This window comes from Bolinopsis microptera, chromosome 11 (assembly GCF_026151205.1).
Source record: "Bolinopsis microptera isolate Bmic1 chromosome 11, MBARI_Bmic_1.0, whole genome shotgun sequence".
Taxonomy (NCBI): Eukaryota; Metazoa; Ctenophora; class Tentaculata; order Lobata; family Bolinopsidae; genus Bolinopsis; species Bolinopsis microptera.
The window spans coordinates 11,118,485-11,136,628 of record NC_087082.1 but is presented as its reverse complement, the minus strand read 5'-3'; the positions used below and the strand labels follow the sequence as shown (position 1 = coordinate 11,136,628).

The following is an 18,144-nucleotide window of genomic DNA, read 5'->3' as shown; positions in this document are numbered from 1 at the left end:
TGTGGTTGCATACGTGTGGTTGCATACGTGTGGTTGCGAGAAGCATTATTTGATGCGCGCGCGACCCAGTAGTGCATCGCGCTACAACATTGATCTATAATTTAGATGGAAATTACATGTCATGTCTAATGTCGATTGAACTAAAGTGTAAAATAAATACAATCAGTCGCAATCGATCATCCCAATCCTATGGTGACACATATATGATGAATTTCAATTGTGGCATGCAGTAAACCCTGTACCAAAATAAATAAAAGTCAAGATTAAGTCTGTCTATCCATTCTCCTTATCGCTTATTCTCCACTCTCAATATCTTCTATCACCTCAAGGATCACTTGTTCCCGTTTCTTCAATCGCCCCAGAATCTTCAAGGAGCCCACTCTTTCTCCAGAGCTCGCTGACCAACAAACTAGGACCGGTGACCGAACTTTTGAGGGGGTCCCGGACCCCAACCGCCAAACAGTGCCCGCGGGGCAGCCACGCCCATATTTGGTCCAAATTAAGCCCAATTTAGCCAAATACCCTAAACATGCCCAAAATCCAGATTTTTGGTCCTCTGAACTCGTATACGAATTTTCATCAAGATTGGACAAAAAATGACTGAGTTATGGGCCTAAAACCATATGACCATATTTGGGCATACGCACCAAATTTGATCGATTTTGGCCCATAAATTGGTCAAATATCAATATTTTTAATGAAACCAACTTTATATGGAAGTTAAGCCTATACTACACATTATCTATGATTATCAGCTCAGTATCTACCTAACTGTGGATTCTGTGTTCAAATAATCGCAAAAAAATGAACAAAATTGGCCATATCTCAGTTCGCGATATTTGCAAAACTGACTTCGCTCAAAACAATAGAACTCAATATATAATAGGGTTTCAATATTGTTACATGAAATTTTCAGAATCAACGTAGAATTGCATTTCGACCTTAAGTTTTGGGACAGAATTTTGAGTTAGGCCTTTAAAACAATTTGGCGACCAAATTCTGAATTTTGTACCACTAGCTACAAGTAGAGCACCTTAAATCTGTATTTTGGGCATATTCAGGGTATTTGGCTTAATTTGGCTTAATTTGGACCAAATATGGGCGTGGCTGCCCCGCGGGCACCGTTTGGCGGTTGGTGTCCGGGACCCCCTCAAAAGTTCGGTCACCGGTCTTAGTTTGTTGGTCAACTGCTATCTCGAAACCAAGTTTCACAAAAAAATCAGGTTGAACCCCCCCCCCCTTAAATTTAGTTTTAGATGAGGGTGAGTTATCAGTATACAATCAAAATATACCGAGAACAAAAAAGATTATTATAAAAATAGAAAGCTTACTGGGCCGCGCTCAGCCTGTCATTCCGCCAAATCTATATTTATGTTAATGAACATAATAGCCTGGGGTCCTCAGGTAATAGAAAGCGAATTTCAAAACAAAACTTAAACATCCCTGATCCCAAACTGGAGGTAAACCATTAAAATGTTTAAATGAGTCAATATAAAAGAAACAATGACATATTATTGTTACTACACAATGTAACTATTTTATTACATATAATACTTAATTTGACGGATGTTACTCGTCTAAATTTCTTCAAAGTAGCGCGCGCCGCTTTCTTCTCGATGCAGGCATATAGCTGATATTACATTTTGAATGCTTTCGACTAGTTTCTAGTACAATTGCAATTACAAAAAATTATTTTAATGCAGTCACTCAGATAAGTTTATACCAGGACATATCAACAAAGACACATACTCTGCCCACAATAAGGGGCCATAATTGTTTCAATTATGAAACTGTATAGAATTATTATTATTAATAGAGCCTACAATTTAATACTCTGTACTCAGATTAAATTAACTCACCTAGCCAAAGGGATCGGAGAGGGCGAACAAAACTGTTGTATTATTATCCCATGACGTCAGAATGTAGTTCATCTTGAGATTAAAACATTTCCACTACTCTTCATCACATTCTGAAAAATATTATTCATTGATATATAGTATAATTACACAGCAGACTTCTGTTTTGATTTGAACGGGTCATGTTTCATGAGCAAATTAGGAGCCCTTACCACTGCCGTAGATCATAAGTCCATATTTTAGCAACCATATTTGAGAATGATGCATCCTGGACGGCATTCTTTTTCAGATCAATTAACCTGGACAAAAATAATGATCGAGTAGTTACCCTGTCTTCACTGCAAAAATTATTCGATGAATGAAAGATTGTTATTATCACTTATCAAAGGAGATAGCTACAACAAATATCATCAAGTGTCTAGACGAAAGGTCTTACCTCTATTTTCTTGTTGCGGGTTGGTTGAACATTTTAAAGTCAGCGAGTGCCAGCGGTATCCAATTGCAATTGAACAATGTTAATGAAAGATACAAGCTCACGTACATTGCATGACTCAACAAACTGGTTACCTTAAACTCAGTTTGTATACTCAAAACGAAAATATTTACTCTGCAAACATTTACAAAGTTTGCAATTTGGATAAAGCTTGGATGCGCGGCTTGACTACTTGACTAGAATTACATTTAAAAATAAAATTTAAAATGTCTTATTTCAATTTTTGGAATTTTTCCAATCAATGTTAATGACCAAAACTTTATTAAGCCTACCATATACTAGTGTAGCGTAAGAATTATATTAATATATTAATCATGCCAATACCATAATTATCAATACTGAACGCGTAATATTTTTCAATGGCAAATAGAATAAACTACCGTCAATCATTAATTACAAACAGTCGGCTCCATTAAATAAAACAATATAATCGTTTATGAAATGACTTGACCATTGTTAATGATCTGGCCCGGCGCGCGCTACTTCGTAGCACTTGCCATCGGGCTTTCGAGAAGAAAGCGGCGCGCGCTACTTCGAAGAAATTTAGACGAGTAACATCCGTCAATGAAATGACCACTTGTATATTTGAATGACAATTATTGCCAAATTTGCAAAACTGAAGTTTAAATTAATAATGAAATATAATTTTGAAATTAGTCGTTGTTGCATTGCGCGCGGCGCGAGTGACTGTTCGTTCAACGCACTCGCTGCTAATAATGTATGCGTCTAATGCATCATTAATGGAAGGCGCGCCGGTGTAATTTTTGCGCGCGAATTTACGATTTGAACGCCAAGAAACTGCAGGGTGGCAAGTGCTACGAAGTAGCTCGCGCCGGGCCAGACCATTAACAATGGTCAATACTTAATCAATGGTCGACCGGGGCCCCGGCCCCGGCCAAAATCACAACCCCCGGCCCTTCCCGGCCCCGGCCAATATTTGGCAAACCCCGGCCCCGGCCCCGGCTAATAAATTTAGCCCCGGCCCCGGCCAAAAACCATGCATTTGCCGGGGGGCACAGCCGGGGATTTCATGAATGATCATTTTGACACGTTTTTGAAAAAAATCAAAACACAATTTAAAATTTAATGGTAATTATTGATTATGAGATTTCAAAGTTGAAACAATTTATTGTCTACGTTGAGTACGTTTAAATATAGAAAATACAACATACGGCTTAAATTAGACTACGGCTAGTAACATAAAAACCGTGGTTCTTCCTCAGTATGATCAGAATTTTCAATTAATCGTCTCCGAGAAATTTGCAATAACAGATAAAACATATGTAGAAACTAGAAAGTAAAAATACTGCACTGCAGCTAAAAATACGGCTCAACGTAAACTACAGAGCCTAACATTTATGGTAAATTTTTGTGAACCGAGCCATAATTTGGATGTGGGATTACTTTTATGTTTTAAATCCCGAGGTGCAGATAAAGTAGCAGCTGAGGGTTTTCCTCAGTTCCGAGTTGAGGATTAGAAATTAAGTATGGATCTCAGGATAATGAGGATTATGCTGAGTTGGTTCACAGCACAAAGTTGCGGTTTAATCCTCAAGTCGGTGAGGATAAACCGCACCTTGAGTTTAATCCTTCCCGATTGCATCACACCAGCCTAAATTATTATCAAATTCATGTTTCAATTTCTGACTTCAGTTTGGTAAACTACCCCCGGCCCCGGCAAAATGAAAGATTTCCCGGTCCCGCGCCGGCCAATTCTCAGTGGTCAGCCTGTTATTAACCACGGTACCAATTTAGACAGGTGTTAGTTGCTAGTACCGGGTAATAATCACCTCTCCCATGTCCATGATATGTAGTACTTTATTTCCTCCAAGAAATTATTTATTTAGAGCTCCTTTTGACTTGGCTAGAACTATACATGGGAGGCCCCGGTTATATCAAGAGAGTCCGTCTCGGAAGGTTCTGAACCCACGATTGAGCGTCTTAAAACTTTTGTTTTAGGGAAATTATAGTTTTGCTAGAATTCAGAGTTTCATGTTACTTCTTATTTAATTTAGTGCGGTTAGTGATTATAATTCAGACTTTCAATTTTGGTGGGTTAACACAAATTGATACAACAATGTAAGCAAGAATATAGATCTACTATAATAATAGTAGTGTAATTAATGAACAAAAACCTTCTTATAAAAAAATGATTATATAACAATGGAAGTAAGCTTTTTGTACTATACTAATTAATTGACACGGGAGAACATCTTCTCATAACCTATTTAAGGGAAATATCTTGGTGTCCAAATCTATGATGGTGCAATCACCTTTCAAAGTCTATTTCTAAGCAATGGTGTAGGTGGAATGGAGTATCACGGTGTCTCGATCTTTAACAGGTTGGCCGTCACGAATGGTGGAGGAAGTCTGGTCTGAAAACAATATCTTTTAACTATGGTGTTAAAACAATTCATAGCCAACTGGAAACTACTTTAAACTTGCACATGTAACTATTAATATAAAAGGTAATGTCAAATCTTAGTCTTACTCTATAATACAACAATTAATCAATTAAAATGGAATATATCTACTACTTTATGCAGACGTCGTAACTGAACTAATTACCTTGGCTGACGAAGTAGAATCAATTATTCTTGGCCCGATCAAGCTGGTATTGACAATAGCAAGTAACAACACGGTATTAGCAGGAATCCTCGTGGATATGTGACCTGGAAAACGACAACGTAATTTTGTACAATCATGAATATTAATTGAGGATAAGGAACTACGATGTTCAACTACCTTTTTTATTATTCTTAGATCTAACATGCTGAGACTAATAGAAAAGGAATTTACCTCTAGAACGAACCCAACACGCATGATGGTCTTTGGAATTGTCATCTAGTTTAGGAGGAATCTTATCAACAAAATAAATAAAACTGCAAGATGTATTCGTGTCTGGTTGAACCTAGATAGAAATGACGTATTACTATAGCCACATAGGAAACTGGAATAGAAACTTGAAAACAACATTATTATCAATTCACGTCTGAACTCTTAAATTAGAAGCAAGACAGCTAAATTAAACGCTCACATCAAATTAAGGAAGAGAACTTACTGGATTACTACGTCTAGCAAGCTTATAAAACATGGCGTAGCCGGTCGAAACCTGCCTATTGGCCCCTGAGTACTCGAACAACCCTATCGACTGTGCTGGTCTAAGACTCCCTTGTTCTCCGATCGTCATCCTCATATATCATCTCCGATCCCACTGAGTCCGCCGCTCATTATCGTTAAACTCTGCCGCTCATTATCCATCCTTACGATCCATAGACCATCGTCTGAAACTGTGATACTGATAGGCCGGTCTGCTATCAGGTGTTCTTCTGTGGCGCTCTGATTGGACACCTCCATGGAATGTCATCAACCGTGTCGAATTGTCCCTTGGTTAAACACAAAAAGCTCCGTTTGTTAATTAAACGTAAGCCTATTCTATAATTCAGATACACTTCTTATATAAATGATCTGCTAAACTTAAGGAGATATATCTTAAACACAAAATCATTCAAGCACAGAATGACTGGAAATTCTTGGAATTTCCGAGGTTCATTACATCTCTCTGCTTTAAAGAGACGTCCCCGTCGATAAAATAATGCTTGAATGACTTTTTTTAATTCTTTTGAACGATCACAAACGAAAATATTAAAAACCATGTAAATAAATCTCATTAACAAAAAGAGATTTTCCATACTAACGAAAATAAAGAAAACTTATATAAAATAAGATTACTAGTTTATAATAAAGTTTTCTTTTAGTTTTATTTTATATATTTTTAAAAAATATATATATAATTATATGTATTACCGTGCTCAAAATAATGTGTACCGGTTTGCCTATTCGAAATCAAAGAATTGGTAGGTTTGGTACTCATCACCTTGACAACCTTGCCTATGGTAATCGATTTCAGCTAGATCAGAGACTGGATTTTTAGCATATGTGTCTGTGATTGTGAGGAAATTATTTGCCATTAAGTCTACAAGCTGTCCTAATTGATCTGATATTTTCTGTAGCTCATTTTGGGCAGATTTTTCAGAATTAAGTGCTGCATTTATTTGCTCGGTCTGGCGTGACGAGGCATTTTTGCAGGTTACAAGCATGGTGGCGTGCTCTAATAGCTGCTCATTATTCATGTTAGCTTGCTCGCGCAATCTAGCAGCAATTCCTGCGTCCTGGATGTTATTGATAAATGCGTCTCGCAAAACCAGGTCCCGGAATTCCTCATGGTTGGCATATGCTTTCTTGGCAATATTATATAACCGTACATAGTATGCTCTGACATTTTCATTCCGGTTTCTCAATGTTTTTCGTAGCTTGGCCTTATATGACTCTCTATTTTCATTCGTTTCTCCAAGCTCTCTTCTCAAGATTGCTATCAGCTGGCCGTATGCTATGTTAGGAACAAGAAATCTCTCTACAGCCATCAAAACCTCGTCACTCATACAATTTACCAAAATGTGGGGTATTTCATCGAGTCTTGCTCCTATGGAGTTAACATAACTTTGAAATCGGAGTAAATAAAGGTCCAGGTCATTTTCATGACGTAACTGTGGAGGTGATCTTAAAAACTGTACTGGTGCTTGCTGTGCTAGAAGAGCTCTCGGTGGCACTGGTGGTGGACCTCTAGGATCCATGATAGGAACATGTTCATCATGCTCCCCTAACTGTGGGTCTTGAACGGCATCAGCCATTTACTAAATAAGAGATTTCTAATTAGTGATTCTAATTGCAAATCTCCAAATGGAAAAGGGTGACAACGAGATAATAATGGAGTTAAATTTACAGTTTGGAATTAGAATAAGACTCATCTAGGTACCTGATTAAATGCATTGCATTGTTTGTTAAAATTATTGAATTACAATAGCACCGTAAATACTATGCTTAAAACTTGCTCAATCCGAATAAAATGATAAGTTCTTGCTCGCTCTTATTAAGAACTGAATGAGATCACCCCAGAAATAATTCGGTACGAATAAACAAATGTTTCACAACTGCAACCGTAATCCTTGCAGTGTATTACACGGACATTGGCCTGATACAGCTGTCTGATACCTATTCCGTGACAAAGATAACGGTCATAGTATGTAAATTATGAATACTAGGCCCGATTACATAATAATAAAGAAAACTGCTTTTCGGAAAAATAGTGTCCCTTAATAGATTCGTTAACGAAGGTGGCGTCAAACTGATGCTTAATAGAATGGAAAGTATTGAACTAGTAACTGTAAGCAATTGAAGTTAAATAGAAAAATGTTGTTTATCAGTGCTTAGCGGACTTAATCATAGGTATAGGAATTTTACATAGTTCAATTGTTAACATACAAGGGCTTACGTCGTGAATGTGAGTCCCAGCCCAGCACAGTCTCCATCTTAATCAACTATTAAAACATTTTGCGATAAAAAAAATAACTCGAGGGTCTTCTCGTCGTATTATTATGTCCACGTTATCTGTAAAAACAACGTTATTGCTCAATTTAACAAAACTACAGACCAAGAAACCTAACAATGATGGACAAACTTGAATCTCCCAATCAAGCTAATTAATCTCATAACATTCTTATTCTGCGTACTTAATATAAACCTTTGATTCAAAATTTACTCCTGATATTTGTGCACATAAATATCACCCAACTTAAATTTCTGTAACTTTCCGAAATTTCCCCGGGGACTTAATAGTTAACGAATATCAATCATGCTACTGTTTCTCCTGGTAAAATAATCAAAACGAACCTACCCAAAGAATAACCTAGATTGCCACGAATATACAGTGAAAATCATGAAGTGATAGAGCAGAACAAATAACGAGCGACACATAGGCCTATTATGACACCTGATGCCTGCAACAATCATCCATCTCCTTCCCACAAAATTCATGGCCCTTACTTACCAAAACATTAACTTCATAATCATTAATTGTTTGTGTGCCGGCCGGCAAGAACTCTCCCATATATCATCTTTAAACATTTATGCTCAAAATTTGACGCTTTAAAAAGTACCATTTTAATAACTTGATAGCTCATACTTTCTCGCTTATCCCAATACAGCAATACGCTATTTCTAGTACAATATCAACTTATAATCACCTTTCTCATCGTGTATCATAAACCTTTAACTTAACCTCACATCAAAACCCACTAAGTTATACCAAATTTAACAATATTTAATTATTACAACTCACATAACAGTTGATATTGAGATTCTCTAATCCAGTACATCATTCCTTCTCCTCTGGCTGAGTCCTTGGTCTGTATTTCTAAACGTAAAACAAAATTAAATGAAAAAATTATAATGATTTGTCGGCAGTCTTAGTCTTAAATGAACACTTAATGAATTAAATGGAATTGAAGCTTAGATTTAACTTAAGAGGAAACAAACGTGAAAAAAAAGACCTATAACCTTATGCTAACTAGCAAACGTAATAAATATTAATTGGAATCTTCTATTTTGCCATTACTCGCCGACAAACTATTTAGAAATAAATCTGTATCAACCCACTCGCTGATTTTTTTAAATTTTGGTAAAAATTTTAAGAGCCCAACGCATTGCTGCTCCAATGTTATTAACCACGGTACCAATTTAGACAGGTGTTAGTTGCTAGTACCGGGTAATAATCACCTCTCCCATGTCCATGATATGTAGTACTTTATTTCCTCCAAGAAATTATTTATTTAGAGCTCCTTTTGACTTGGCTAGAACTATACATGGGAGGCCCCGGTTATATCAAGAGAGTCCGTCTCGGAAGGTTCTGAACCCACGATTGAGCGTCTTAAAACTTTTGTTTTAGGGAAATTATAGTTTTGCTAGAATTCAGAGTTTCATGTTACTTCTTATTTAATTTAGTGCGGTTAGTGATTATAATTCAGACTTTCAATTTTGGTGGGTTAACACAAATTGATACAACAATGTAAGCAAGAATATAGATCTACTATAATAATAGTAGTGTAATTAATGAACAAAAACCTTCTTATAAAAAAATGATTATATAACAATGGAAGTAAGCTTTTTGTACTATACTAATTAATTGACACGGGAGAACATCTTCTCATAACCTATTTAAGGGAAATATCTTGGTGTCCAAATCTATGATGGTGCAATCACCTTTCAAAGTCTATTTCTAAGCAATGGTGTAGGTGGAATGGAGTATCACGGTGTCTCGATCTTTAACAGGTTGGCCGTCACGAATGGTGGAGGAAGTCTGGTCTGAAAACAATATCTTTTAACTATGGTGTTAAAACAATTCATAGCCAACTGGAAACTACTTTAAACTTGCACATGTAACTATTAATATAAAAGGTAATGTCAAATCTTAGTCTTACTCTATAATACAACAATTAATCAATTAAAATGGAATATATCTACTACTTTATGCAGACGTCGTAACTGAACTAATTACCTTGGCTGACGAAGTAGAATCAATTATTCTTGGCCCGATCAAGCTGGTATTGACAATAGCAAGTAACAACACGGTATTAGCAGGAATCCTCGTGGATATGTGACCTGGAAAACGACAACGTAATTTTGTACAATCATGAATATTAATTGAGGATAAGGAACTACGATGTTCAACTACCTTTTTTATTATTCTTAGATCTAACATGCTGAGACTAATAGAAAAGGAATTTACCTCTAGAACGAACCCAACACGCATGATGGTCTTTGGAATTGTCATCTAGTTTAGGAGGAATCTTATCAACAAAACTGCAAGATGTATTCGTGTCTGGTTGAACCTAGATAGAAATGACGTATTACTATAGCCACATAGGAAACTGGAATAGAAACTTGAAAACAACATTATTATCAATTCACGTCTGAACTCTTAAATTAGAAGCAAGACAGCTAAATTAAACGCTCACATCAAATTAAGGAAGAGAACTTACTGGATTACTACCTACGTCTAGCAAGCTTATAAAACATGGCGTAGCCGGTCGAAACCTGCCTATTGGCCCCTGAGTACTCGAACAACCCTATCGACTGTGCTGGTCTAAGACTCCCTTGTTCTCCGATCGTCATCCTCATATATCATCTCCGATCCCACTGAGTCCGCCGCTCATTATCGTTAAACTCTGCCGCTCATTATCCATCCTTACGATCCATAGACCATCGTCTGAAACTGTGATACTGATAGGCCGGTCTGCTATCAGGTGTTCTTCTGTGGCGCTCTGATTGGACACCTCCATGGAATGTCATCAACCGTGTCGAATTGTCCCTTGGTTAAACACAAAAAGCTCCGTTTGTTAATTAAACGTAAGCCTATTCTATAATTCAGATACACTTCTTATATAAATGATCTGCTAAACTTAAGGAGATATATCTTAAACACAAAATCATTCAAGCACAGAATGACTGGAAATTCTTGGAATTTCCGAGGTTCATTACACAGCCCCGGCCCAGGCACCGGCTATATTGGGGGTCCCCGGCCCCGGTCAGAATCCTGCCCCCGGTCGACCACTGTATTTAATATTCATCACATGAAATACTTGCAAGTGCAGTTAAACTTTGTTTTATATTGGCTCTAAACCCATCATTAGTATGACTTGTACACTGTACCAAGAATTGCGCTAAGAAAACTTGAAAAGAGCGCCGCGCACAGGGATTAGCGAGCCATGCAGGTAGTTGATTTAATTAATTATGCATGATTATAATGCTATAAGTTGATTCACGATGTCAATCCTTCGCATCTCGCCGATCTGCATACGGTTGCGAGACAATGCGCGGCGTGACCCAGTAGTGCATCGCGCAACAATGCTATAAGCATTGATATGCATGTAACGTATCCCAATATCATTGTAGGTTTACAACGTACCTACCAGGACGCGCGCCGAGTTGGACTCGTCGACGGTCCAATATATGGAACAGATATTTTACGAGTATCACCCGTTAATATAAGCAGCAGCAGTGTCAGTAAAAATAACTAGTAACTGATAGTGATAAAGACAATAAAAAAGTCGAATATAATAAAACATAATATGAAGAGTACAATGATTATGCAGAATGGCCTGTGACTGTACTTGTTATAACCTACCAAGACGCTCGCCGTTATAATTATAATTGTATTAGGGGGTGCACGATAAAAATAAACTTGCTCGGATTTTCAAAATTTTGGTACCATAATTGCTTTCTAGAAGAGACTGTGAGCATTTCTTGTATCACGTGGTGACCCCCACGGTCGCTTCACTATAGTGTTATAGGTTTACAACCTACCAGGACGCGCGCCGAGTTGGACTCGTCGACGGTCCAATATATGGAACAGATATTTTACGAGTATCACCCGTTAACTATAGTGAAGCTGTAGAGTTTCGACGATACAGGGGGAGCCGCGCACTCATGCGCGGCGGGTCATACAACGTATGACAAAGAATTTTCACAGTACCAAATTTGTCATACCTTTTTGGAATAATCAGTGAGTTTCGCCTAGGTGCCACATTTGATGGTGCGCGGCTTTTGGAGCAAAATTAGGTGTAAAAGTTAATTGACGATGTCAATTCATGGCAGCTCGGCGCGGCACAGTAATTAGTGTATGTACTAAGAGCATCAACTTGCGGGTGAACATTTTATGTCTCAAAACCCAACATATTATACATCATTGGAAAGGTCTCATTGAGTAGAGTCATATGGTACCAAGTTTTGGGGAAATGGCTGCTCCTAGCGAAAGTTATAGCCCGTCAAAGTCCCAAAATTGTCACTTTAGACAACGGGGCGGGGCATCGTGTTCTTAAAGTTTTTGACGAATTTTTTTACAGCATATTGTTTATCACATTTTTTACACAAGATTTGCTGTATGCCGTAATTTTTAATCCATTATTACAGTCACAATCAATTTATTTTGTCATCAGAGTTTGAATTACGTAAAGAGACAATCTGTATTCCGCATGGTTCCCGGCGCGCTAGTTTGTCTACAAATTATTAATTCGCGTGTTACAATACAGAAGATGAATCCGAGATTGTGGAACCAGATGATACGGTTTTTGAGGCATTTTAATACGGTCATTTTAGTCTGTTAAAGTAATTTCAGAGTGCTGGAAATGGTTTCACGGTGTAGGGGGATGTGTTTACTAACTATTTTGACGTCAAAATTATCGCCAGAGGCTCCCTGAGTCATGGAATGAACGGAATGAACAAAAATGAAATTTTTTCTAAAACTCATCGGATTGCCCCAAAACAGGTCGGAATCGTTTGGTATTGACCCTTATAGTGTTCATACAAAGTTTGGTGGCCCTAGCACTCCCAGAACGCCCACTAGAGACTTGATTCCATTTCCGTATCAAAAAGCTGGTTCCTGAGTATCCGATATTGATACGGTCATTTCAGTCTGTTAAAGGGGCTGCAGAGTGCTGGAGATGATTGTACGGTGTAGGGGGATGTGTTTACTAACTATTTTGACGTCAAAATAGTCGCCCAAGATTCCCTGAGTCATGGAATGAACGAAATGAACAAAAATGAACATTTTTCTAAAACTCGTCGGATTGCCCCAAAACAGGTAGGAATCGTTTGGTATTGACCCTAATAGTGTTCCTACAAATTTTGGTGGCCCTAGCACTCCCAGAACACCCATTATACCCTTGGCTGGATTCAAGAATTTAGAACCAGTTGAGCAGATAAAACGGATTTTGAGAAATTTTGTCTGCTTGTGTTGTTGCAGAGAGTTGAATTTGGTTCAACAGTATTCAAACAAGATGTGTTCCAACTTAGTTTTGTAGCCCTACTAGTTTCAGAACGTCCACTAGAATCCGGTTCCATTTTCTTCCAAGAAGCTGTAGACAAGGTTGTTAGAAATTTAAATTTAACCTCTCTGGTAATACAACTTTTTACTTGGATGATTTCAATAATTAAAGAGAGCAGATTGTTACTTTGTTATTTTTGAGATTTGATTTTTTGATATCATATGTACAAATGTATAAATCAGTTTCTACAAATTGTAACAGCAATTGGCAGTAATAAAGCGGTAGTAATAGTTTTGCACAACATCAATCATAATATCATTCAATACTTCAATACCTTCAAAATAATTTAACTCGGTTATAATAATTTAAACGCAGATCTAAAAGAACTAAGCACAGTAGTAGGATGAAGTTCCAGGCAAGGTTGGAGGAAGGTAGAGGTGAAGCTGTGGGTAAGGATAGTAGGCTGGGAAGGATCCATTTCTGATCCCGCGAGAGCAAATCCAGTTCCAAGTGAGAGCAAATCCAGTTCCAAGTGAGAGTAAATCCAGTTCCAAGTGAGAGCAAATCCAGTTCCAAGTCTCGACAAGCTGCTTATCATTTTGTTCAGGAGGTATGGGAGCCCGGAGGAAGAATTAGGGTTGGTTTCTGAAGAGGTAGTGATACCAAGATAGGGGATTAGGGGATGTTAGGTAAGTGCTGATAGGTGCTCCCTAGCTAGTTATAACAAGCTATTTTGTCCCATTCGTAAATATCTAAGCTTTTGTTGATCTGAAACTCATTGTCTGGAACTGTTGTTATCAAATTCTGGAACTGTTGTAAGCTTTGTCTGGATCCAGCAGGAGAAGGGGGAAGAAGGAACTCTGTAGCAGGACAAGAAGGCGCAGTCTTCTTTCTTCACGACCAGTTGGCCGCACAAACAATCAGATCACATTCAAAATTACATCATATCTCTCATTGCCAGTAATTATTATCAAACTTTACACAAATCCAAAGTAGTTACTAGGAACATCCTAAAGACCTGATAATTCTACTTAAAAGACTTGTAGAACTGAAAACTTACTATAAATACAAAAATGGAACTTAAAACTGAACTTATCAAAATCAAAAATTATGCAAAAAATTGAACTTAAAACTGAAATTATCGGAATTAGGAATCTCATCAGGACCTACTGCTTTCCCATTTTTCAACTTTGAAGCAGCATATTGGACTTCTAAGGAAGTTATAGGAGTATTCAGAGGACGTGGGGGTCCAGTGAAAGGTACCAAAGGAGGGTCTGAGCTGGTGTAGTGATTTTTAAACCACTCTCTAATGATACTTGCTTTCTCATTGTCACTTGCAACTAGCTGATTTTCAGTGTTGAAGACAGATATTGGCTCTGACTCTTTGTTGGCAGCAAGAGCTCTGGTAGCCTCGAACATCCTCTTCGTGTCATCTGCAGCGTTGATGGTGTCAGCTAGTTGGTTGGCTAGAGCTGTCTCTAGCACTTTAAGACGTTTATTGATATCGTTCTTGAGTTTATTGATACGTTTTCTCAATACTGTCCTGTCTCTAACTGAATTGTCGTTCAGTTCTTGTAGAAGTTTGTGTCTCTCGTCAGACATATTACATACACACTGATCTGATGAATGATGATGTCTTTGGGTTTTCTTCTTGACACCCACAGTGTTAGAGGCTGAAGACTTGATAGTTTCAAACAGCTGTTCGAATCCTGTCTTAGTGTCAGCGGAAGGTGGAAGACTGTCAATTTGCTGAGTGACAGTTTGCTGGTACTGATCTTGTAGTTCCTTGTTACAAACCAGCGATGTCGTGTTGTACCTTTTAGCAGCTGATGTTCTGTTTCGGTATAACTTAGTTTGCTGCCTCAGGTCTATGGTAGCTTTAACAATCTTATGATCAGAATGTAGTTTAGCTCCTGCATAGGCCCTTGCATCATTGAGAAAAACAGTGCTGCGTGACCGGCATAAAACATAATCAATCTGAGAAAAATAAGGGCGACTTCTTTTGGTCTTCTTGTCTTTCACCCAACCAGTTCTTGTGGTTATATTGCCAGTAATAAATAATTTAAGTTTCACAGTTAACTCCATCCAGTAATTATTATGATAGTAGTTCAAAATACAAACCAATAGAGCAATGGTCTTTCAACGTTATCTATCTTTGCATCCTGAAGTGGGTTAGGTGAAAATTCGTCGACCGCACGTAATCGTAGATTCAGAGTGTAAACAAAATTTGTGAAAATGGGGATCGTACAGTTATTTTTCAAATCTGACACTTGAGAAGTCAAGAAACGTTATTTTATCAGGCTAAACGAAATATATCAAACTCGAAAAGCTGACATTTGCAAATTTATCGAATGAAAAACATGATTCATCTTTAGGTGCATATTTTCATGATATCTAGGATGCAACTTGGAATACTATATATTATATATATACTACAATGTACTGCAATTCAGAAAATTCTAACGCCTAAGACTGATGAACGAAAGACTTAGACCTGAAATCAAGTTTAAAAGATCTCAATGTTACTTTATTGTGCATTCTAGGAGGCTTAGTGGTAGGAGGGACAAACCTATTCTCTATGAAGCTTTGCCTTACCTTAGAGCAGATCATTGGGCCTCTTAAGTGCTCGTACTGACGGGGATGATGTCCCTTAGATAATGCCCACAAGAAACCTAAAGCCAAAGGACCACAATCATAAGAATTACCCTGCACCTGCGTATCAATATACCTAACTAAAGTAGTGAGAGGTCTTAACTTAAGAATATAGTGAGTGATGGACTTATCTAAAACAGTACTGTTCTCTAAACTAGCTGAGGTTTTCATGGAATCAAAAATTTCTACAACATGAGGTTCACTTATGAAGTAAGGGCGTTAGATATACAGAACCAATGTAAATTACTAGGATTAATTATCTTGATAAACTTACTGTCAACTGGACTAAAACTACTATATCTATACAGGACTGGATAAGCAAGTGTCTTGAAATGCAAATGCGTTGGAACGATGAATTTTACAACATGTTGCTATAACTATAACTATATTATCATCATACCATGTACTAGGAACTTGGACAAATATCATATTGCTCCGATCCACTACTAGGTGCTTCCTGTGGTCGGCCTGAGGGGAGCCAGTTACTAGATACTGAGTTGATTTTGATTCTGCACTAACCTTAATCTTCTAACGCTTAGCACCAGCTTGTGACGGCTGGTCCTCTTAAAGCCTGAGGACGGTTCAAAATCAAATTTATCAAGTACTGGTCGCTTACTTTATCACACTAGGTGCGGGGCTTAGACTGATCAGAAACAGGGGTACTTAACTTAAAGATTACAGACAGGCTGAACGTGAAAATTCTAGGAATGCATGTTTAGAGAGTAGATTAGACTTAGTGTTGGAAAACTCATAGCAATTTGTTTATCTCGTTGAGATGATTCTAACCATGTAATGACCAAGATGACCACTTATTTCCCATCAAAAGACCGAAGCTGAGATATCTTGTATGATGTGTCAAGTCGATGCTCGTGAGAGTGTAAAAATGGGGTCTGAACTGAAAACACAACAACCCGAAGTCTGAAGACTCTAAAACCATGATCATTTAAAATTATATACACAAGACGAAAGTTTAGCTCTTATCAGAAGCAGCGATATCTTAAAACAAGTGAGATAAAGGTGTGGTCATACATATAACTTTAGTCCTAAGGGCACGAAATCCTCTCCGAACCTCAGCGTGGTGGGGGCCTGGTTGGCAGGTAACGGGGTGTGTGCTCTCTTGTTGAGTACAAAGGTTGAGACTTGCCAACTCAAAGTTCCGATGTGGCCTGGTTGGCAGTAACGGGGTGGTGGTGCTCTCTTGTTGAGTACAAAGGTTGGGACTTGCCAACTCAAGAGTTACCATAGGAACAGGGAAGTCGACACTAACAGCTACCAAGCATCAGGAAATTTCTCTTTTAGATATCAGGATACCAGATAGTACACGCTCGAATGACGACACGTTAGACAAAGATACCTAGCTCTAAGAGCTATTAAATCACCAAGAAATTCTCCTTCGGCTTTTAGGTCCCAACGAAGTCACCCACCACAGAGCTACGGATTCCAATCGCTCATTCTGACTACAAAGACACACTGATTATTAGTAGTATTTGCATCCCTCAAGTAACCACTATTCAGGTCTTTTTCAGTTAAGACAGTAATGCATAAGGGCTGACACACACTAGAACACAGGCTCGTGATAAGACAGAGTTAGGGATTTCAAATCTCTCACTCTGACTATGAGAGTGAGGACACACTGATAGCGAGAATCTTAGCACTTCTCCTCCAGTGACCATATTCCAGGTCATCTCAGCTAGACAGCTAAGGGCTCATCTTGAGGCCATCACATTTAACCTAGATTAGGGGGACCGGGTTAGCTTTGCCACACTCTTCATTGAAGTGTGACAAAACGCTCTACAATCATCTAATAGCAGCAGAGGTTCGACTGACACCTTACTGGTTCTAATCAGGTTTATCAGCAGAAGGTCTTAAACGTTCGAAAACAGTTCATCTTGGACATCCTCCAGAGATGCTCTATCAGAGCCTGTCGCATTACACGGGGAACCCTAGATCTACAGTACCCTGGTGGACAGCATAGCTCACTAAAGCATAATCGGACCAGGAACAAACAACATGGCAATGCCTCAGGGATGCAAATATTAGGACATCAAAATTATAACGAATGCATTACTCAAACTTGGATTCAATTTGTTAGCCCAACGACCAACGTTAGATGGTAACAATACAGGACAGACAATCCTCCCTTTACTTTCATTGAGAAAATAGGTACCCACTATTTGCATTAGACATGGCAAGGTATCTGGACTAATGATAACCATTAGGATCCCCATCAATCATTAATTCCTCTCAGATTCCCAGGCTGCATTTAAGCGCCTGACAGCACCAGTTTTAACTCCAGGTTGCGGTGCAGGACCTTAGCCAGGAATTTTCTTTGGGGGGGGGGGGGCCGCGGGGAGCCAAGCGCCTTCCGGGTGCGCAGCAAACTGTGGCGGGGGGCGTGGGCCCCAGGGGGGGGAGCCACTTTTCGGGGGGAGGGGGGCAGGCCCGGAAAATTTTGAAAAAAATTTTTTGCTTTTCCACGGTT

General features: G+C 38.4%; 1 protein-coding gene and 2 long non-coding RNA genes across 3 annotated transcripts in view; 1 reads left to right on the top strand and 2 right to left on the bottom strand.

Moving 5' to 3' along the window:
* Positions 1–18,144, top strand: part of LOC134822799 (protein ABHD13-like) — a 948,842-nt gene that overhangs the window by 598,949 nt on the left and 331,749 nt on the right. The gene's annotated exons all lie outside the window — the stretch shown is intronic.
* On the bottom strand, positions 4,430–7,049 carry LOC134822943 (uncharacterized). The gene is made up of 4 exons (XR_010161239.1): positions 5,411–7,049; positions 5,149–5,260; positions 4,918–5,021; positions 4,430–4,724 (listed from the first exon to the last, which is right to left on the bottom strand). It is a non-coding gene; the product is annotated as an uncharacterized LOC134822943 (long non-coding RNA).
* LOC134822942 (uncharacterized) lies at positions 8,533–10,667 on the bottom strand. The gene is made up of 5 exons (XR_010161238.1): positions 10,227–10,667; positions 9,974–10,076; positions 9,743–9,846; positions 9,448–9,549; positions 8,533–8,602 (listed from the first exon to the last, which is right to left on the bottom strand). It is a non-coding gene; the product is annotated as an uncharacterized LOC134822942 (long non-coding RNA).